A 22,607-nucleotide genomic window follows, 5' to 3' on the forward strand; every position below is an offset into this window, starting at 1 on the left:
CCATCTTCAAAGGGCAACCATGCCATAGATACCTGGAGAGGGCGATTTGATTGCTTGCTAGGCTTAGGCGCACATCACTGGCAGACATCACAAATCTTGACATGAGCAATAGCATCTCAAAATATAAAGGGCCACCACAAGCCCGTCTGTAGGATTTTTTGTGCCGTGATGTGACCAGGGTAGTGTCCACGTGTAGGACCACTGTGTGCATCCTCCAGAATGTGGTCTACTTCATGAGGGGAGACGCACCTGCGCAGCACACCATCTGGCCCAGATTTGTAGAGCTGTCCACCAATTAAAGAGAACGGTCTAGACTTCAGCAAGAGTCTTCTTTTTTGCAAGGGAGAAGCATTCTCAGGATATAGGCCAGTAGAGAGCAGATGTAACACATCTCCATACCATTCTGGGGTTGTGTCCACCTTAAAAAGATGACTGTCAAGAAAATCATCATCAACCCCAGTAATTGGGCTCACCTGTGTGTATGCGAGAGAGATGGTCGGCCATGACGTGCCGCTTGCCTGGACTAAGAACTACTTCGAAGTCGAACTCCTGGAATATGAGTAGCCATCTTCACACTCTTCCTGCAACTTGGGGTTTATTCAGAAGATAGCGTAGCGCATGATGATCTTTGATGATAGTGAAGTGAACCCCTAACAAGTAATGATGAAACTTTTGTAAAGAATACACCATAGCCAACCCTTCCCTTTCTGTGGTGCTGTAGTTGCGCTCTGCTTTGGTGAGCAGGCAACTTGCATATTGAACAGGGCGATCCAAGTTGTACTCTTTACTAGGCTGAGTCAGCACAGCCCCCACAGCCAGCTGACTGGCATCCGTATGCACATGAAAAGGAAGAGACCAATCTGGAGCCACTAAAATAGGTGCTTCAGTGAGACGCTTTTTGAGGTATTCAAATGCTTCAGTCTCAGGTTTTGACCATTTAAAGGGTACTGTAGTACTAGTCAGTCGGGTCAATGGTTGAGCCACCTGTGCATACATCCATATGAACCTACGATGATATCCTGTGTGGCCTACAAAGCTCTGAACACCTTTTGGATTGATAGGAGGTGGTAACTTCAAGATTGCCATGATCTTCTCTGGGTCTGGTGCTAAACCTTTGGCAGACACCACATGGCCTAGAAGTGTGCCTTCGGTGACCAAAAAGTGACATTTGTTAGGATTGAGTTTTAGCCTTGCCTCTCTGCACCTGAGGAAGACAGCAGAGAGCTGAGCGAAGTGTTCCTCTAAATTTTCCACTGGGGTTGAACATTGAGCACCTGAGAAGGTCGAAAAATCGTCCATGAAGATGCGAAGATGATCCGTAAGCAGAGGACAAAAGATGAGATACACCGCTCGATTGAAAGAAGGTGGAGCGTTTTTCAACCCAAAAGACATTCTAGTGTAGATAAAAATACCCTAGGGAGTCACAAAGGCCGTTTTCAGCTGATCACCTGGATGGATGCCCAACTGATTGTATCCACTAAACCCATCCATGAAACTGGACAATACATGCCCTGCTACATCTTCGAGCACACGCTCAGTGAAAGGTGTTGGGAAACCATCTGGGATAGTTACCTTATTTAGAGCACGATAATCTACGCACACACGGATTTTGTTGGACTGCTTCTTAGGCGCTATCACCATGGGTGATAACCACTCAGAGTGCTCCACAGGTACAATGATCCCTGCCTCTTGCATTTTTTCCAACTCTGACTTGACCGCCTCAGCATACTTCGGGTTGAGCTTGTAAGCTCGGCCTCTTACAGGCTTAGCCCCTTCAACCAGAGGTATAGTGTGGACACCCAATTCTGGTGGGATCCCCTCCAAATCCTTGTAGGACCAAGCAAAAACATCTTTAAAAGAGTGTATAAAAGAAACTACCTGATTGAGTAATGCGGGATGCTCCCATAACCAAGCTGCTAATAGGACTTGCTGGGGGTTGTCAGGGTCGCCCAGGTTGACTTTTTTGACAAGGTCAGGAGGTGTAACTGTGGAGGGTACTTCAGAAGTTGAAACACGAGCTGCCTCTTGAAGCTTCGAGACATCATGTGCTGGCGTTTGATCGATTGGAAACTCCGCATACTCTTCTTGTAACCATCCAGGCGGAAGCTCATCGAAAGGTAAATCTTCAGACACAGACATAACCGGGTGCTTTAGAGTGGGCGGGGCATCCGACCTGGGAGATGTTAGAGGAAGGGGGGAATCATTGGCGAGTTCATGCAGAGGAGATTTTTCCCCCCTTCGGTGATGTGTGATAGGTTCCCCGAGGCCGAGGGCTTCCATAGGAGGATCATCTGAATCTTGAGAATTTGGGGCTGACCCACTTACTGCTTGGATTGGTCCACTGTCTGCTGTAGGACTACTATCTAGTGTAGGATCTAGTGTAGGATTTGTGACATCTGTGTCCTCCTGAGGAGTTGGAAGAGAGAGTGTTACCGGCACATGTGAGTTTTGAATAGAGACCATATAGCATGGCATCGAGGTGGTAGCTTCCAACCACTGCAGCAGGTCGTCGTCATACCCGTCAGGGGGGGTGGGCTGCTCAGGGTCTGGGTTGGACTGTACTGACAATGAGCTGTGATGAACCACTGGATCCATACCTCCTTCGAGCCGAATTGGTTGCATGGTGGAGCCAGGAGTATGTATCCACATGGCGTCGTTGCCCCAATCATGAAGTGCCTTAGTATGCCTTAACCATGGTCGACCAATCAGCAAAGGAAATCCTCCCTCCATTGAGGAAGACTGACCACCACAAAATCCAAGCTAAATGTGAAGTCTTGTATCATCAGAGGCACCTTCTCTACTATGCCCACATGGTAGACTGTCCTCTGGTCTGCCAATGTAACAGTGAATGGAGCAGGGCGGGTAGGCTGCAGGCCTAAGGCCAACATAGTAAATTCTGGCATCAGATTGATCCTAGATCCACCATCCACAATGACGCCTGAGAATTGATGTCCAAGAATAGACACAGTGAGACGAGGCTTTTATAGTCGGTGAGGGGAGCAGCTGGATATGAAATCATGTAGGACTCCAAGGGCTGCACAGGTAGGTACCCGCCACTAGGCCCTGCACCAGGGTACAGAGACTGGATGATGGAAAGGGTGTCACTTCTAAATTTGCATCAAGTTGAAGCATGTCGTACAGTGACACTTGTTGAAAAGTGTTTTTCAAGATAGACTCTGTTGTGGGCTTGTTTCCTTTGATTAGATCTTGCTCTGGTATGTTAAGCTTTTTGCAAGTCCTTCACTGCTTCGAGGAAAGCACCATCAATATCTGATAGAAGCGAGGTAGGCTGGCTCTTGACACTACCTTCTGGTTTGTCAGCTACTATTGGAGGTTGACTCATTTGTGTGACAGGAGATGAAAAGATTGAACCACCAGGGAGGCTGAGGCCAAGAGCAGCTCTCTGTGCCCGTGTGAGCACCCCAGCCGGCTCTTCCACATGCTTCAACCCTTCTTGAGAGGCAACTACAAGAGTGGAAGGCGGTGCCTGTGGAATGGAGCTTACTGTGATGAGGTTAAGCTTTGGAAATGTAAACTCCTGTTGGCTTGTGCTTGCAGATGTGGACGCTCGTTGTTTTGGGCAATCCTTACTATAATGATCCTTAGCTTTAGGGCAATGTCGGCAAGGAGGGGACCCTTCTGGTAAGAGACATTTGCTCTGATAGTGTCCATACTCCCCGCACCTGTAGCACAAAATTGGCCTATTCGAGGGACGAGGTGGTCTCTGCCCTTGCTGCATGGGACCGGAGGCTGACGTGTAGAAGCTTTGGGGAACTGAAGGAGTACTAGCATGATAAAAGCTGGGAGATGCAAAGTTATTGTGCATACCTTGTTGCATAGGAGGTGTTGTCAGCAGAGGTGGCAACGGGTTTTGATGGCCATAGGGTGAGACCATGTTCGATGCAGGGGCTAGCCCTTGTTGGAGAGAAGGACCTAGACTTTGTTGTATTTTCCGCAACCCTTTGATATAGTAGCAATCCTTGTCTTCATGCCCAGATTTTTCGCAGAAGTGGCAATAAGCCCGAAGGGGACAGTCCTGTGGAGGATGCCCTGGAGAGCGACATGAGTTGCACCATACCATAGCCTTAGTCTCTTGTTGAGACCAAAGCTCTTCTAGCTCTCTCTTGATTTGATCCAAAGCCTCAAGATGTGGGGGTTTCTCCTGGTGAAGAGAGATATTTTTCTCCTCTTGAAGAGCACGTTGTAGTTTTAGGGCTTCAAGGTCTCTCCGTAAAGAAGTCAATGGATCAGCAGGACTTTCCGGACACATAGAGGAGGTCTCTATGTGAGGGGAGTTGTTGAACAGCTTCCTAGCCCCCTCTATCCTAGTAGCCGCTGCGATGAACTCCTCCAAAGCGGCGTCAGGCCGGAGACTCTCTCGGAGTTTTTGTTGAGAAGTTTTGGGAAGCGCCTTCTCCAACCACTTCTTCACCATGAATTCACCGGGTTGCTGAGGAAGCTTGGCAACCAGAGACTTGGTCTTATTCATAAGCTCTGCAAAAGTCTCCTCTGGCTGGAGCACCATGTTGGCTAACTCATCCAACAACTTCTCCTGGTAGTCACCGGGCCTGAAAGCTACACAGAACTGTTGCCTTAAGGCTGCCCAAGTTGCAAAATGGTTCTCTGCAAACTGGCTGTACCATTTGTCTGCTAAACCATCCAAGGTGGATGGAAAGAGTACCAAGTAGGCATCTTCCCTGTTAAGACCACGACCCCTACAGATAGATACGAATCTCCTTGCATGGTCGTCAGCATCTTCTAAAGAGAGTCCTTTGAATGTAGGGAACTTGATGTTTACCTTAGCCAAAATGCTAGCCAACGGCTCCATGGCCCCTTGTTGAGCCTGTAGCTCAGTAGCCTGTAGCAGAATAGGAGAGAGCTTTACTGGAGAAGGAGATCTCGAAGATGTGGAAGCGGATGAAGGAATGGGTGATGTATGTGGAGGGATAGGTGATGAGGTTGATGGACTTCTACTCGGTACCAAAGGTCGTCTTCTGTTATAGTACTTCAGAGGGCTCAGTAGTGCGCTTTGACGATCGACTGACCGCCATGTATGTGTCATGCAGTGACAACCAATCCAACCAACCTTCGGGCAAGAAAACCTTGAACTGGCTGAAGACCAGTCTAGACTCTACTAGACCAGGCAAGTGACTAGACTAGGCTGGACCAGGGACGAGGAGGACTAGACCAGGGTCGAGGAGGTCTAGACAGGGAGGGACGAGGACAGGTTGGACCAGGGCGAGAGAGGACTAGACCGGTTGGACCAGGTGAGAGGGGAACAAGTGAGCCAAGGTCGGCGAAGCTAGGCCGGTTGGACCAGGGCGAGAGAGGACTAGACCGGTTGGACCAGGTGAGAGGGGAACAAGTGAGCCAAGGTCGGCGAAGCTAGGCAAGGTAGGCGAAGCTAGATAAACCTAACTAGCTTCAAGATTTGCACCTCACAGTGTGAGATTTCTGTTGAGGTCCCACCGTGATCGCCAAAATGAGAGCACCTGTAGCGCAGATAATGTGTCGTGCTCTCTACAGTGGGTTGCCCTCAGTGCAATGTGCGTGACAATCTCACTCAAATAGACTGAATCTCCCTCAAATAGACTGAACAGAAAGGAAACAAAAGACGTCAACAGAGCTCGCAAAGACACAACAGCAGACTAGAACATATGACTCGACTATCTCAAAGACTGATACAGACTCTAGCGTGGCAGCACACTCAGCTCCAGCCCAGGACTCACAAGTACAATGGGGGTGTCGAGGCTCAGATGTGCAGGGATGGTGAAGCAGTGCTTTGTGCATAGACTCACTCTAGACGACTACGTACAAGATGATGCCACTAGCTCAAACGACTACTCATATGTACAACCATAAAGAGCCACCAACGGCTCATAAATGTCCATTCAGCTAAGTCTATCTCCAAACTGAGTGGTGATGGTGACTTGGCCACGATGTCACCGTCGGTACCCTGCCACGTGTCACCCCCAGCCCAGAGGGTCCGTCCAGTGTGGACCAGACCAACTGTGACTAACTGTCCAACTGTGTGCCTGTCCTGTGAATTGACACTGTAGCCCTGCTACAACCATCAGTAGTGTAACATGGGCTGAGCCTATCCCCAACGCCCTTAGGTGCTGCAGTAGCTGCTCATAGGCTATAGTATCTCCCATCAGAATTGGCTGCCAATAGAACTGCGGGCTGCGGATCGGTGCCCTCACGATCGGATCATTATGCTCCACACCACCAAGACCACAACTCTTGGATCAGAGCCAAAACTGCAAGTTGTACCTTGAACCTGCACACCATGCATCCTCAAAAGACGCCGAAGTGTCTCGAAATCTGCTGCCTGGTAATGTCCTGACAAAAAAAAGACAACCAAGGCAAACACCCAAAAAATGACAAAACATGGTAAATGCATTTAACATCAAAGAGAGAAAAAACCGTTTTTTAAAACAAAAAAATTGCAGTACCTTCTCCGTCTGCATGATGACACCAACGGTAAGTATCGCATGTCTAGAGGTACAGTGTCAGCTGCTAAAAAACGAGTGTAAGATACACTACCTGGAAATCAAAAGAAAAGGAACTTGGTATTAGGGATCATGACATGATGTTGATTGCGAATGAGCAAGTTAGAGCATATTCAATTTTTAGGCTAAAAACATCAAAGTCGGATTTGCCAATAAATCCCAAAGTCGGTTCGGACAATTGACTTTCATTCCTATAAAAGGAACCCTAAGCCTGCGCATTTTAGCATGATTCATCAAAGCAGTCAAAGCATTGTGCGTCTTTCCCTCATCGTGGAGAACTCACGCTCTAGTATCGCACTCCTCGCAACCAGCAGTTCAGAAACGCCCTTGCGTTTCTCCGTAGTCAACCGTGCACTGGACCCCGCACTCGGAGTCCGCTTCCGAATTCGGCATCGATGCAGCATTCCTGAAACGTATCTGCATTGGACCTTGCTCCCAGAGTCCACAACTTCAATCCGCACAGGGATCCGCATTCCAAGATCTACAATCAAAACCCGCCTTCCAGAAACGCATTGAGTTTCTCAGACCAACAGTTCAAATGCGATAATTGTATCACTTCTTAATAGGTCAAAATTAAGGACCCGCAGGACAAGGTTCATCTTGCAGCCCCACATCTCACACACGAGGCAGTCACATGGTGGTAGCATTGGTCCGAAAAGCATACAGACCCCTTGACGCAGACAACGAAGTTGGAGTGAAATATCTTCGTCTCGGATTTCAAGTAGCGGTTTCTTCCTCTAGAGTACTTCACCACATTGGAGGATGAGTTTGCCGACCTCAAACAGAGAGGTATGCCCGTTTTGAGTTATTCCAACAAGCTACTCACATCGGCGCAGCAGATAGTAACCACAGAAAAGGAGAAGCTTCGAACATTCAATAGGGTTGAATGCCTCAATCAAGTATGGTGTTAGAAACCTCAAACCAAAGACATTTGAGGAAGCACTGGCATTAGCACAAAATAAAGAGTTGGAGCTGAACAATGGTAAGGCCAAGAAGGCAGCAAGTGGCACTTCCTCACGGCAACAAAATGAGAAGGGTCAAAACAACAAGACCATGAAGCCAAACATTCCCAACAACCTCCTTATAAAAAGGCAAAGGCGGAGGTAATCGGTGCCTATCTATCACCAGAGGAGCAGAAGGACTATATGGCCGAGCAGAGTTGTTTTGGGTGCCAAAGGACATTGGAAGCAGGATTACGTGAAGTGGAAGGGAAAACAACAGGCCTCTATTTCCATTGTCGCATCAACTCCACCCACGACGATCCCAACAACCCCGAGTACTATATCAGGGGTACATCTTGTACCAAGTCTTTGGCAACCCCAAGTTTTGCTCGAAGATAAGCAGGAGGGCGACCCCACACCCTTGGGGTTATTGCACGCCTATGGCTCTGCCAAGGGCCATAGCTTCACGATTCTCTTCGACATAGGTAATACAAAGGATCTCCAAAGCTAGCCGCCGCAGCCCTATGTGTTGGATGTCGATGGATTCACACTCGGCATTGACCACAGAGCACAGAAAAGGCAACTCAAGCACAATTTTCAGTTCAATAGACAACATTTCAACAGGATTTCCTTGTTGCACCCCTCACAGGTTGCAACATGCTGTTTAAGAATCCTTGGTTTGCTACTCATGTTTCAATAATAGATAGCAAATTCTCCACATTCTTCATCCTCGAAGGTGTGTCAACCCCAGTCACTTTCACAATGAAAGAGACTACAATGATGCTCAATTTATAGCCATGAGCTAAGCCTTTGGTTGACATAAGCGATGAGGTCAAAAGGCCATCCACATAGGCTAGAGATCATTCCCACCTTTGGGTCTAGGACAAAACACATTCCTAACAATCCCCCCCTTGGGCTTTAGGACTAGACAAAAAATACAATGAAGACCAATACAGTATCCACACAGGATGTCAAGATCCACTAAGGACAAGCGAATAAAAATAAAGTCTTCAAAGTTCGTCGGTGCAGCTCTTGCTATCTTCGGCTATTGCTTCTTCTTCTTCTTCTTTTTCACTGATCTCTTGCTGTTTGGCCTTTTTCCTTCGTGTAGCATTCCTTGCTGTCTTTATTTAATGCAATGCAAAAAATTTAAAACATGTCTAAATTTCCTCCCCTTGAAGTGCAATCTCTTCTTTTTCCAATTTTCATGATGCCTTGGAGTGGTCTTAGCTTAGGATAATTTCCTTAAGCTAGTGTCTAAACTCCTCACAAGCACACAATTAAGATCAAATTATCTTTATTAATGAAGATTACATACACTCCACTTTTAGCTTGGAATTACAATCCCCTCAAGATTTCTCAATATTGATTTTAAGAAAAGGCAATCTAGCACATAAAATCATCACAGCAAGTGGTTTTAATAGCCCAATACAATGCTTTGCTCAAATATGGCCTATAAGTTTATTTATTTTCTTTTGGCACGAAGTGTTGCAGTGATATGTGCTCATGGGAAATGGGGCTAATTGTGTGGGTGTGTGTGTGCACGCACGCGCGCGTGCACATAATGGCGCTTTGGATTACAAAAGTCGACAAGGGATGCAGAGAACGTGGGGAATGGTGAGGCGGGCTGAGCAGGGATGCGGGGAATAAGCAGAGGTGAAGCCAAGGAGGGTGATTGAAGTGGAGGCAGGGGTCAAACTAGAAGGGTCGGGTTGTTTGGGGCCGATGATAAAGGCAAAGGTTGGACAGAGTGCAGGAGCGGGATGGCAGAGGAGAACGCAGGCGACAGGTTTGGATTCGGATAGGCTTGTGGTGAGCTATTTGAAGCAGACTTGATTGGGGTGACTGAGGGGGTTGGATGCAGAGGGCCGGTGAGGGGTATGACGGCATAGAAAATGGTGGTGACAAGGTAATGGACCGAAGATGCAGAAGCGCAGCAGACTGCTCGTATTTTGCGCTCTAGCAAATAGTTTTGAAAAGTTAGTGCGCAGAATTCGGCTCGAACCCGCACGCCACACACCCAATGCCCTATATAAGGCAAGCTAACCACGTGGGCTCCAAGCCTTGTTGTGTAAGAGTTCCCCAAAATTAAGACTTATCCTTAGCCGGGCAATGTAAACACACACACACATACACCTAAAGTTAGTGAAGTGTTTAGGGGCTAATCAAATCGTATTGCAGAGCTTAAGGGTTCTATGGAAAGCTCTTGCAGAGGCCTTCTAATGCATACAATGAATCAACCAAGAGGAGAGTATTATTGGTAGTGCTAAATAGAGGTAAAAGTCAAGAGAGCCACACTAATTGTGATGCAATAAAAGCTTAATGATGAACACAAATCAAACGTTAGTTTTTCTATTAGCCAAGAGAGTAGTGGCTGAAGGGAAGAACCCAATGTAATCGGATCACACACGTGGCAATGCGGTAAAACCACTGGAAAATCAGCCCACAAGTTTAACAGTAGCAAGTAAACCACATACACACTTCAAACTCACAGGTACTCAATGACACAGAGGAGGCGGAGTTCCTCCTCGAGAAGTGTTGGCCCTCAAGACGAGTGCCCCCAACGGGTATTTTAAAACAAGTGATACAACTCTCGGATGTGCCACGCTCGTGGTTCATAGGGGAGCTCTGATTGTACACACGGCGTCCTCAAACTGACCCAGATAGGCACGCAGGCCCCTTATTTATACTCTCTGGCCCTGCCCTGAAAAGCTAGGGCAGAGGCCCCCAAAAGCTCCAAAAGCTGGCTCCCGCTTTTCCTCCATCCAAAAGCTCCAGAACCTCTCGCAGATGCCACCTCGGCAGGCTGTACGGACAAGCCTGCAATTTGCGGTGGGATTTGCAGCGCGTTTTACGGGATGCCACATCATCACTGTTATTGGCCAGGCTTTCAGCAGTGAAAAAGTCCTTCAATTATGGGTTGTTGCCACGTCATCACTTTGTGACATACCCCCCCTCCTAGAAGAACAGTAATCGTCCTCGATTACACCTAAAACCAAATCAACAACAGATCTGACAGTAACATCATGCTCAATCACTATCAACACAAGACAGTATCACATATGGTTACACAAACCACAGAGCATGCATTCAAACACAATATACCAGGATTTTTTATTTTTTTTTGTAAATCAATTTGATTTAGCTATCTGTGGGAAACCTCAAAGAGAGGAAAACCCACCAAAATATACCAGAATTTATACCATCCTTGTCCACATCTTCACACAAAAACTCACTGGCCAAGACTTGCAAATGTCTATGAACTATAGATGCAAACCATATTCACATCATACAAAACCCCAATAGTTAATATCTCTAGATGTCTACAGACCCTAAATGCAACATAATCCCCATTGTATTTCACAGTTATATTCATATCCTAGCCCATGTCGAGGCCTCAGACATAAACATAACACACATAATCCCATAGCAGTATCATCATCCTATCGAGATATCAAATGAGAATAGGGTATCAGTAATGCCTACAGTCATCACATCTTACATAAACTAAAAGAGTACATCAATTTCGTTATCAGGATATCCATTCTTTTACATGTACATGACCATCGAGTACAGCATCACCATGTACCCTCGACACGTCCTCAGACCATGCCGACTGATGCTATCCAAAATCCATGTTGATCTGTTGACAAAGGAGTGGAGATGCTCCGCTCTCGTGTAGTACTATACACACAGACTCAACGTTGCGGCAAACTCTGTCCACTTTTGTATTAGCTGCTGCCAATACCAACATCCTCAAGGTAAAGCTCTATCAACTGAGGAGTATCTGCCTAGTCCTCCTCCTCCTCCATCCAGTTTGCATCAAGAGCAAGATAGTTCTAAACTTGACCAAGTATCTGCAGACCAGCTTACCTTTTACCATTCTCTCCTTATGCGCTAGGATCTGCTCAGGCTGAAGAATTTCCTCTATTTCCTCAACCTCTGGTCGCTCCTTTGGCAACTTATCCTCTGGCACCTCACCCTTGAAAGGCCTTAGTAGACTCACATGAAACGCATTGTGAATCCTCCAATGATCTGGCAACTTCAGTCTGAAGGATAAATTACTGGTTTTCTCTAAAATCTAGAAAGGACCATAGTATCACACACTCAACTTGGGATAAAGCTGCTCTTTGCCCTTCATTTTCCTAAGTCTGGCCTTCTCAAATCTAAGAAGCACCTAGTCTCCTTCCTTCAACTACAAGTCGCGCCGATGCTTGTCTGCTGCTTTCTTGTGCCTATCCTGAAAATTCTGCAAAGCCTCCTTGACCTTAGCCAAAGCAGTGTCCATATCTTGTACAAAGTGATCTACTTGGAAAATCTTGTCTTTAGTAGCCAAGACAGGTGGAACCTTCTTGCCACCCTCAACTATCTCAAATGGAGCCTTCCCAGTCGATGTATGAACAATGTTGTTGTAGGATTAGATCTAGCGATTTGTAGTTCTTTGGTAAAAGTCAAATGACCAGTCAAAAGATTGTAACCATCTTTGGCATGTCCCTTGTTTATCTTAGAAGCTTCAATGAAGTTGCCTCCGGAGAATGCTGCATCAAACTGCTGAATAAAAGCCAAAGCTTTGCTTTCATCTTGTGGGCCATAAAAGGTATCAAACTTTACCGATTGGCCCCCTTCTTTGTCGTCCTTCTGAGCTCCCATTGGTGTGAGCTGGTCGTATGTGTTGGGGTTGAGGAGAGTGGTCCCCTCTGTCCCAAAAGTCTATCCAAACACAGGCGCCATGCATGTAGTCGTAGCTCCAGCAACTCCAGTTGGTGGTACTCTGGAAACCTGACCTTGCAAGTTTTGCTGCATCCCGTAGATGTTGACCATCTGGCCAGTATATCCTCCTAATTGCCCATAAGGCCCAAAGAGTCCTTAGTTTCGTCCATATGGCCCATAGTTGCCCACGCTGGTAGCTTGAGGGAGGGTCTTTGGAGGCTTTTTGCACACTTCAGAAATTGGCATCCAAAGCCCCGATCTTAAAGCTTGTCTCTTGGGGAAAACCTTTCGAAGTCATCATCGATGCTAGTAATATAGCCATTGGTGCAGTTTTGCAGCATGAGTTACGACCCATGGCCTATCTCAGCAAGAAGTTGGATAGTGCCCAACGCAACTATTAGGTTTATGACAAGGAATTTTTCGCAATCATTTCGGCTCTCAAACATTGGAAGCACTTTCTTTATGGTAGAGAGTTCACAATTAAAACAGACCATCAAGTTCTCAAATGGCTTCAGACCACACCTAGTGTCGATTGGAGCGATCATCAAGCCAGATGGAGCCAGATCTTCTAGCAATTCAATGGCATGATAGAGTATGTGCCCCGCAAGCACAACCCAATTCCAGATGCTCTTAGCCAAAAGTCCGGCATAGTAGAGGCCATCTAGCCAGCCACAATCTTGGAGATTCAGGGCATGGACTTGGATAGCATGAAAGCGGAGTATCCCAACTTTATTGAGTTTAGTACTCCGTACAATTTGGCCTTGGCAGGAGAGTCAGGTCATTACAGCTTCAGGATGGTTGGCTCTTATACAAGAGTCGACTCTGCATCACAGCAGGACAAAGACAAGCTCTCCTTTATGATGCTCAAGAATCACTTGTTGGGGGTCATCGAGGTATCAACAGTACTTTGGAGAAGCTTGAGAGGTCATTCTTTTGGTCTAAATTGAGGAAGGATGTATACGACTATGTCCAAAAGTGTCGAGTTTGCCAGAAGGTCAAGAGTTCGCGTCAGAAACCAGCAAGAGTTCGCATTAGAAACCAGCAGGACTTCTTCAATCTTTACCCATTTCTAATGGTCCTTTCCAAACCATCTCCATGGACTTGAGCCTCACATCCTAGCAAGAACACTATATGCTTCACCATTGTGGATCGATTCAGTAAGTTTGTCATGCTGGTCCCTTGCAAGCATACATCTTCAACAGAAGACGTTGCTTGACTCTTCATTCAGATTTGGTATCCCATTGATGGATTGCCCAAGACTATCACCTCGGATCGGGACGCCAAGTTTATTTCCCATTTTTGAAAGGCACTTTTTGATAGCTTTAGTACCCGGTTGTAGTTTCGAGTGCATTTCACCCACAGACCGATGGACACACAGAGATCTACAATCAACTGGCCTTTGATGTACTCAAACCTACTCCCATGATCAACAGAACTGATGGGAACATCATTTGCCATTGGTATAAGCAATCTTGAATGATACTTATTCCTCAAGTATCGGATGAAGCAGCTTTCGGAAAGAGGTTCTCTTCTCTTTTGACCAGAATAATCTCTCCATCCATTGAGGCCAATCGCATGGTTGAGTCTTATTTAGAGATTGTGGAGTCTGTCAAGGACAGGATTGCCAAAGCTCAGGAGGCCTACACTTGTCAAGCCAACAAATCTCGGAGGAAAGTAGCTTATAAAACAGGGGATTGGGTGTATCTTTGGATTATGAAGCAAAGATTGAAGCAAGTGAGCAAGAGATGCCCAAAATTGTCTTTCCGTAGCTTCAAACCCTTTCCCATAATCAAAGAAAATCAATGAAGTTTAATTTCAGTTAAGGCTTCCTCCATCATGGATGATGCACAATGTCTTTCATGTGTCATGGTTGAAGCCATATGTTGGTCCAACCCTTCAAGATGTGCCCGATGAGCAGCAGCGAGAAGTTTTACACGAGGCAGAAGTCATTGAATCGGAGAAAATTTTTCTTCATCGATAGAAGCATGAATCAAGAAGGAGATAGAGACAATTTCTCACCAAATTCCGAGATCGAGGGACACATGAAGCAATTTGGTTGGATCTAGAATTCTTTTTGGAATTTCCACAGTTGTTGACGGATTACTTGGACGCCATGCGTCTACCTCGCCAATTTAAGTAGGAGAGAATGTCATGTGGTGGTGATACCCAGTGACACGTCATAGCAACCGCATATTTGGTGCACTTACGTGAACACCGCAGAGCAGTTAGCACGCATATGCATTTTTAGGGTTTTTCCGACATTGTCGCAGGGCACATGGGAGTGTCTCCAAGTGAGCTACGTAGCATGTGCATTCAGATGCAGGTTCCGGAACTCAATTCTGAGTCGGGACGAGCAAGTTAGAGCATTTTCAATTTTTAGGCAAAAAACGTTAAAGTCGGATTTGCCAACAAATGCCAAAGTCGGGTCGGGCAATTGACTTTCATTCCTGTAAAAGAACCCTTAGCCTACGCATTTTAGCATGATCCATCAAAGTAGTCAAAGCATTGTGCGTTTTTCCCTCATCGTGGAGAACTCATGCTTAGGTATCGCACTCCGCGCAACCTGCAGTTCAGAAACGCCCTTGCGTTTCCTCAATCAACCCTGCATTGGACCCCCCACTTGGAGTTCGCTTCCACATTCGGCATCAGTGTAGCAGTCCCGAAATGCATCTACATTGGACCCTGCTCCCAGAATCCGCAGCCACAATCCACACAAGGATCCACATTCCAGGATCCGCAATCAGAATAATCTCTGCTTCGGACTTTGCAGTCACCAAATAGAGGCAAACAAACGTTTGAATTCTAGCCAAGTGTGTGGCGCCTGTCCATTAAGCAACAAAGTGAACCACCAAGACTGAGCAGCCCCCTTCAAGAAAGAGGCAATCTTCCTAATCTTAGAGGCTTTTGTAAAGTCGCCTCTTGAGAAAGCTGTATCAAACTGCTGGATGCAAAAAACAGCTTCCTTCTCATCCTAAGGTCCGTGAAAAGTATAAGGGGCCAAATGTGATTTGTGCACCATTTAAGCGGCCTAATTAAAGGGGTTAAAAATTAGGAGGGTGGAATATTAAGCTGCTACCAATCCAATTGAAGACTAGAGCCTTGGGCATATCATAGAGAAGAGAGAATTGCGGGCGTTTTCCAGCCACGCACCTAGATTGCATTTGGGAGAGGCCTTGCGAACCATGGCATGGAGGAGGGCTGATGGCTACGAGCTGTTCCCTACAGGTAGCGCACTTCTCCCCTTCCCCCAACGTAGCCTGTTGGCTGCGTTTTCGGTTCTGGCTGTTCTCAGCCCATCTCCAATACCCCCTATCCCCCATCTTCTGCCCCATTCTTGAACCATTCAATCCTCTCCAATTCAGGTCAGAATTCAGGCCTGTTTTTAGCCTCTCCTCCATCACCCTATGGAGCCATTCCCTCATCCAAATCAGGCCTGTTTTCAGCCAGGTTTACCTTGGCTATCGGTGAAGCCACTTCAGCCCGGCACTTCCCCGTTAGTGCCATTCCCGGCCTGTCCATCTAGTTGTTGCCTCCGCCATTCATATGGGCCCTGGAGGTGCTCCTTCACGGAAAGTTACCAGTGCCATCTTCCCCATTCTCAAAGTCTAGAGAGTCATACATACAGGTATCTTTGTGCACATTCCATCATTGCAATAGAAAGCAAATACCACATCAGCAACGGTGTGGAGGGCCCTCAAGAGGGCTGGTTGGGACCCCATCGGGTGTTATTGTCTCTCTCGATCTCCCACACACATACACAATTCTTGTGCACATCTTCTCTAATTCTCTCATAACATCTCCCCCCATTGCACAAATAAAAAGGATCCAAGGATTGGTGAAGAGCATAAAGCTAGATCTTGTCAGCTATCTTCTCCGTTGCGCCTGACATTGGTATTAGAGCTTTGGCCTTAAAAAAAATTCACTAATCCCGTTCAAATTTTTCTCGTGTTTGAGTTGGTGCATTAGGTCTCCTGCAGGTATCTCTCCCACTCTTGGAAGGGCAGGTCTTGCACTTGCGGAAAGACAGTGCGCCTCGAGCGTGGAAGAAAGCAGACATTGTGTACGCAAGGTCAGTTTGTGGTGTGCCCGCGAGAGAGCTGATCTTGGCGTGAGTTGTATCCCCCTCTCACAATTAAGAGGAATATATGCATGGTTGTGACCCATCGTAGCAGGATTGATTCATCGGAGCGATCTAAAGGTGAAACCTCTCAACCCCCTCCATCAAATACCTCTCCAAATTCCATACCCCCACCCACCCACCCTCTCCCATGGAAGCCGTCATGAAAATGATGATGGATATGATGACGCACCAAGAAATGGCGCAACGATTGGAACGTGATTTGATACGTCTTGAGGAGATGTGTCGGGAAGAGCAGCAGGAGGCAGTTGAAAGGGAAGAAAAGCGGCAACAATTGGAATGGAAGAGATTGGGGGCGATAGAAACAACCTGCAAGGCCGACAACCAAGCAATGCACGAATTGATTGTCATCCTCACGGATCACCGGAATCTCCAAGAACAACCGACTACGAGCCACTTGCTACCACCATAGAGGAGTCTATGGCCCGAGCACAGCCTTCTTCAATGGTTTCCATGCCCGAGAAGATCCAATTCAATAAGTACGATGGGAAGACACATGCTATTACTATCTATTCTTGATTGCACTATTTAACTTACACTTTGAACTAGTTGAAAAGACAATATTTTAGAAAGTTCTCTTAGCCATGTTGCACCTCATTGAGGGTGCTTTCACAATTACAAAGAGTGATCTTAGCATAAATAGATAGAAAGATAATATTCTTGAGAGAGAGAGAGAGAGAGAGAGAGAGAGAGAGAGAGAGAGAGAGAGAGAGAGAGAGAGAGAAATGAAATGTTATATTAACGTCTTCAAAAGGCCAAAGTGACCTATGAGACCAGGAAGTTACAATGCGATGTATCTGATACAAAGTGAGAGAGAGAGAGAGAGAGAGAGAGAGAGAGAGAGAGAGAGAGAGAGAGAGAGAGAGAGAGAGAGAGAGAGAGAGAGAGAGAATTGACACAGCGTTGGGAGCTAGAAGATGGGCTCTCCCCCCCCCCCCCCGCTTAAAGAGTAATCTTTATTCCAAGGAGAACTCTTTTACAAGCACATGAACCAAAGGTGGGGCACTATTCCCATGCTCAGTTCTATCTTCTCTTTTCTTGATGGAAACTTGGGAGATCACTCCTTCTTAGGAAAGTGATCGCTTTCCTGATCTTGGATCTCGAGAGCGTCCGCTCTCCTATTCCGGTGCCAGAGTGAAACACTCTCCTGAAGGATACAATTAGAATCCCAAGAGTTTCAACTCCCCTCTTCCGGTGCCAGAGTGGAAACACTCTCTGCAAAGCTACACTTGATTCCTGCCGTGGAATCTCTAGAGCAGAGGCCGAAGCTTTCTATTGCCCCTACTCTCATATAATGAGAGAGATCTTTCCTGCAAAGAAAACAAGTAAAAGCAAGAAAACTATACACAAAATTGCAAGGTAGTACCGTACGTACGTATGGATGACATCCGTACGGTACGTCCGTACTGTACGGATCCGTACCGTACGGATTGCATCCGTACGGTGCAGTATTTTTTTTTAAAAAAATTTGGCCAGCGCGTGTGGCGTCCGTTGCAGCGATAGGGTAGCGTTTTATTTTTTCAGTAAAGCTCTTTACAGAGAGTGTGCGCTTCTGTAAAAGTTGCAGAGCAAGTGCAGAGCAGGTCTGTGAGCGCCTTTCTTGCAAAGAAAACACCATGCCTCGCGAAGCCAACCCCCTCTGGAACATTCACACTAATGTCATTGAGATTGTGAAGACTCCAGGGCAATCCGGATCAGGTACACGACGTTGGCAATGCAAGTATTGTGGGATGCAGAAGACCAGTACGGTCACTCGTGTCGTCAGACACTTGACGGCAATAGGATGTACAGCCAATTGTGGAGCATGCAAGAAGGTGCCGCCTGCTGTAAAAGATCAACTGATTGCAGAAAAATTTCCAGCAATGGCAGGAGTAAACAAAGGTAGGGGAAAACAATCTACACAAGATGCTCTTCATGATGCCCTTCTCGGAGACCTTGGGGAGACGAACACTCAAGATCAAACGGTGGGAAGTAGTGAACCTAGTGCACAGGCTCAGTCTAACACGAAGAGGGCTCGTGTCATGCAAGATGTTGAGGATGTGTTTTCTGAGGATGTTAATGATACGGAGGATGTCACAGGGCCTAGGCAGACCACCTTGCCCTCGCGTGTGCATACTCAATCTTGGATCAAGGAGCGACAAAAGGTGGCGGAGATGGAGATTGCTCGCACTCTTATTGAGTGCAACATCTCCTTCAATGTATTGAGGACTGACCAATGGAAAAGGATGGTGAAGGCTATTGCTCAGGTTGGTCCCACCGATACATGGACTGGCTTAGAGTACAAGAAAATGCGCACGACAATGCTTGATGAGCAAAAGGCTTTGATTGACAGGGCTTTGGTTCCAGTGAAGGCAGGATGGAAACAATTTGGGTGCACAATCATTTCAGATGGTTGGAGTGACATACGTCGACGACACATCATCAACATTCTTGTGTCATCTTGCCTTGGCACATATTTTTTGCGAGCCGTGGATGCAGGGAAGGCAGGGGAACATATCACAGGTCAGTTCATTTACACGCACATTCGGCATGCCATTAGAGACGTTGGCGCAGAGAATGTGGTACAGGTTGTCACTGATAATGCATCAAATTGCAAAGCAATGGGTGACTTGATTTCAGCAGAGTTTCCATCCATAGTTTGGACCCCTTGTGCTGCACATTGCCTTGATTTACTCATGGAGGGGATAGGGAAACTCCCTTGGGTGCTGCCTATTGTGTCTGATGCAACAAAGATCACCACTTTCTTCCGCAAGAAGCACCAAGCACTTGCCAGCTTTAGGAGCCACAGCCAGTTGGATATGGTACGGCCTTCAAAAACCAGGTTTTCCTATATGTATTTGGTGCTCCATAGGCTCTTCAAGCTAAGGGATTCCCTGATGCAAACAGTGGTGGATCCCAAATGGAGAGACATGCACAATTCCCAGTAGGAGAACACTAAGTACATCCAGAGGCGTGTTCTTGATGAGAGCTTTTGGACAGAGGTGCTGTCTCTCACAGTGGCTTTGCAGCCTGTTCACGTGTTGCTGCGTGTCACGGATATGGAGGGGTCCACACTAGGGCTGGTTTACCATCTATTCTTGCAGATGAAGAGCCACATTAGAGAGTGTCCTTCTTTGTCTCAGTAGCGGTATGTTTCCTTGATTGCATCATTGACAATTGTTGGCAATTGTTTTTTTTTAGATAGCTCGGACCTGCTACACTGAGATGCTTCTTTTTTGATGGATGTGTGCAGACGAGATGACATACTAGCTATTGTGGAGAGTCGGTGGACGTTCATGAGCCGCTGCATGTCTCCATCCTCTCTACAAAAAGCCAGAACTATTCCATGATAGAGATTTGCTTGCACTACGCGATTCATACATCTCGTTGAGGTATGACGAGGACACACAACTGGAGATTGATGCTGAGATGACGAGCTTATCAACAGCTTAGGTCCTTCCTTTGTGCGGCCTGTGGCACTGAGACAGGAGGCCACCAAGTTTCCTTTGACTTGGTGGCAGAGCTATGGAAGACAGGGTCTTCCCAAGCTTACGGATCTTGCATTACGCCCACTTTCGCAGGTAAATACGAAACCTAAACCATTGCCACTTTTGCAAGTAAATACTAAACCCTAAATCATTGTAATTTCCCAATTGAAGGATTGCTCTGCGGGTGCTTGTGAGCGCAACTGGAGTGCCTACTCATTGATCCACACCAAAATACGCAATAGGCTAAGCACTGCGCAACTAGAGAGGTTGGTTTACTGTAGAGCCAACATGAAGCTTGTGCGAGCCTACCATGCTTTGGGGACACCAAAGCAGGTAATATTAAATATGTGGTTTTGTTAACTCGTCGATTTTACTTATGATGATATGATCGAACTCTTTGTAACGTATGTTCGGTTTTTTCTATGAGCAGGTAGATCCCACGCAGGTTAAGATGGTGCCTGATTCCACTATAGAGAACATTGAGCAGCAGACGAGAGATGAGCAGGAGGAGATTCTTCGACTACTTCATAGAGAGTTGGAGAGTGTGGATCGATGAGTGACCAGATCGCGAGCACGGGCATACAACATTCCACTCCAAGAGCGAGCTCCAGATCCAGATATTGCACGACGTGAGAGCATTCGCAAAGGAAAGCTTCCTGTCCGCAAAGCACAAGTACGTGCAAATGAGGCGGTTCGTCTCATTCACGCCACAGAGGAGGAGGATCTTGAGGATGTTGCAGAGTAGCCACAGGTGTCTATGGTTGTGGAGCCAGAGTACGACGACGAGGGCAATGTCTTGTCACATGGAGACATTCTCTCCTCTGCAGAGAGCTCATCTTCATCCGATGATGAGTTCTAAGTAGTTGTCTTGGGAGAGAGAGACTTGAGTCTCTTGACTGAGGACTCCATTGGGTTTTTTCTAGTATTATTCATGCTATGTATTAGTTTTAACTTTTGGCATTTGCACCTTGCTAGTTTATGAGCTTTTGTAGTTGGCATCAGACATTGGTCATGATTGCTATGTCATTCTCATTGGTCATGATTGATATGCCATTTTCATGCCGGGATGATTGTAGTGTTGAGTTTTGTATTTGCAGTATTTTAATCATCATTAGTCAATCTTTGGATCTTCACCCTTGTATGATCATTGATGTACATTGTCTCTTACCTTACAATGCTATGTTGCTTTTGAGATTATGGTATCGAGTCTGTCATACTATTACTGAAATCGGGTATTGTGTCCCATGTTTGTATATGGACCATGGTAGGTCACTTGATTGATGTTTAATGCAGGTAGGCCTTTTCATTTAGCCATATAGATTGATAGTTTATATATTTGTGGGCTTCTTTTGTGAAATTTCAAATGTTTTTCCTAATTTTTAAGGGTTTTTTACCAATAGTGCGTATTTTTACGTACTTTAAACCTCAATCTATACAGGACTGGGTACCTTACGTACCGAATACGTACAGTATTTTACGTTTGGTTCCACCTTGCAAAATTGTATACTTGTCTCGCACTAGTCCGACAGAGTCTCCGCATAGGAGAAGGGCTATGCGAGACTATGGCTCGGTCGCTTTTCTTGCGAGAGATGACTTCTGCAGAGGCTCCACATGCTCTTCTGATTGATTGATGTCGGAGAGTGGGGGCAAGGGTTCTTTTTATACTTCCTAAGAGCCCTGAAAAGCTAGGGTTAGCCTTTCAGGACACTGGTACAAATTGGAAAAGCCCTAGGGACTGCCCAAAAACAAAGGATTGTCAAAAATAGCAAAGGGTCAATGTCTGCCACGTCATTAGCCTATCTGTACAGGTCCCTCGCACCGTGTTTTGTAGGATGCCACGTTAGCACTCAGATTTTCAGTTCGAGGGTCCAGATCATTGGCCGGTTACTTGGTCAATAAAGGGTATGACTTTTAAAAGCTAAAGTTGACTTTTTTTGAAAGCTTAAGGAAGCGTTTAATCTGCGAAAAAACCTTTAGAAGCTCATTAGTTAAAGACTATTGCTCACATAACACCTTCCAGGTGTCCCCGGGTGCAATTCACACACAAATGCCCATCAACACTTAGTCCTTGTCGTGAAACTATCTTGGATTGCCAGGAAAGCATCTCGCTTTTCTGGAAATCTGTCTAAGAACCCATCTTTACTTATGTACCTGCATACTTTCCTGCATGCATTTCTTAACCTTGTTTGATATCCCTTAGACTATGGAATATTCCCTACCAAGTGTACCTCTCATCCATCAAATGACACACTCAGAATATCCATACCTAGTCTCTAATTCCTCGGACTTACAGATCATCCCCTTCCCGATGCTCTATGCCATCCATCCTATGATGCATCAGAGATGACTGTTCTGGATGGTCGAGTATTCCTTCTAAATGCTCTATGTCACCCATCCGAGGTGACGCATCAGAAACACCCGTTCCTGGTGTCTTAGTAAATGTTCCCATTTGCTTTCTCGGATGTTCCTTCTGTTCCTAGAGAGATCATGTCTAAAATGCTTGTTCCCCGCATCCAGAAAAACTTTCTAACTTAACTTATCGGTTCATATATGCACATAAAGCATATCCTAATTTCAATAATTGAAATTAATTCTTAGAAATAGCCAGATTTGCAACAGGTGCAATCACATGGAAAGAGGAGTGGTGGCCAGGAAGACAGCAGGCCATAAGGCTGATTTTTTTAGTCTCTTTTGATGTCTCATCTCATATATGTTTGGGAGGATTCTCGGACAAATTTGAAGGCTCAATTTCTTTCCCCACGATATCTAAAGCGTCTCAAGGACGAGTTTTGCTTTTTCTCAACATGGTAAACCTATGATGACTTATGCTAGCTTCCAG

At 46.1% G+C, this 22,607-nt stretch overlaps 1 pseudogene across 1 annotated transcript in view; it reads left to right on the plus strand.

Annotated features, from left to right (window-relative positions):
* LOC147457411 (uncharacterized) overlaps positions 1–21,013 on the plus strand; it is a 28,108-nt pseudogene extending 7,095 nt beyond the window's left edge. The window contains exons 2-4 of the transcript XR_015188281.1: positions 19,534–19,861; positions 19,940–20,101; positions 20,199–21,013. The product of XR_015188281.1 is annotated as an uncharacterized LOC147457411 (transcript). The remainder of the gene's footprint in view (positions 1–19,533; positions 19,862–19,939; positions 20,102–20,198) is intronic.
* The last annotated feature ends 1,594 nt before the right edge of the window (positions 21,014–22,607 follow it).

The sequence above is a fragment of the Adiantum capillus-veneris genome, chromosome 5, assembly GCF_014529385.1.
Source record: "Adiantum capillus-veneris isolate H3 chromosome 5, ASM1452938v2, whole genome shotgun sequence".
Classification (NCBI taxonomy): domain Eukaryota; kingdom Viridiplantae; phylum Streptophyta; class Polypodiopsida; order Polypodiales; family Pteridaceae; genus Adiantum; species Adiantum capillus-veneris.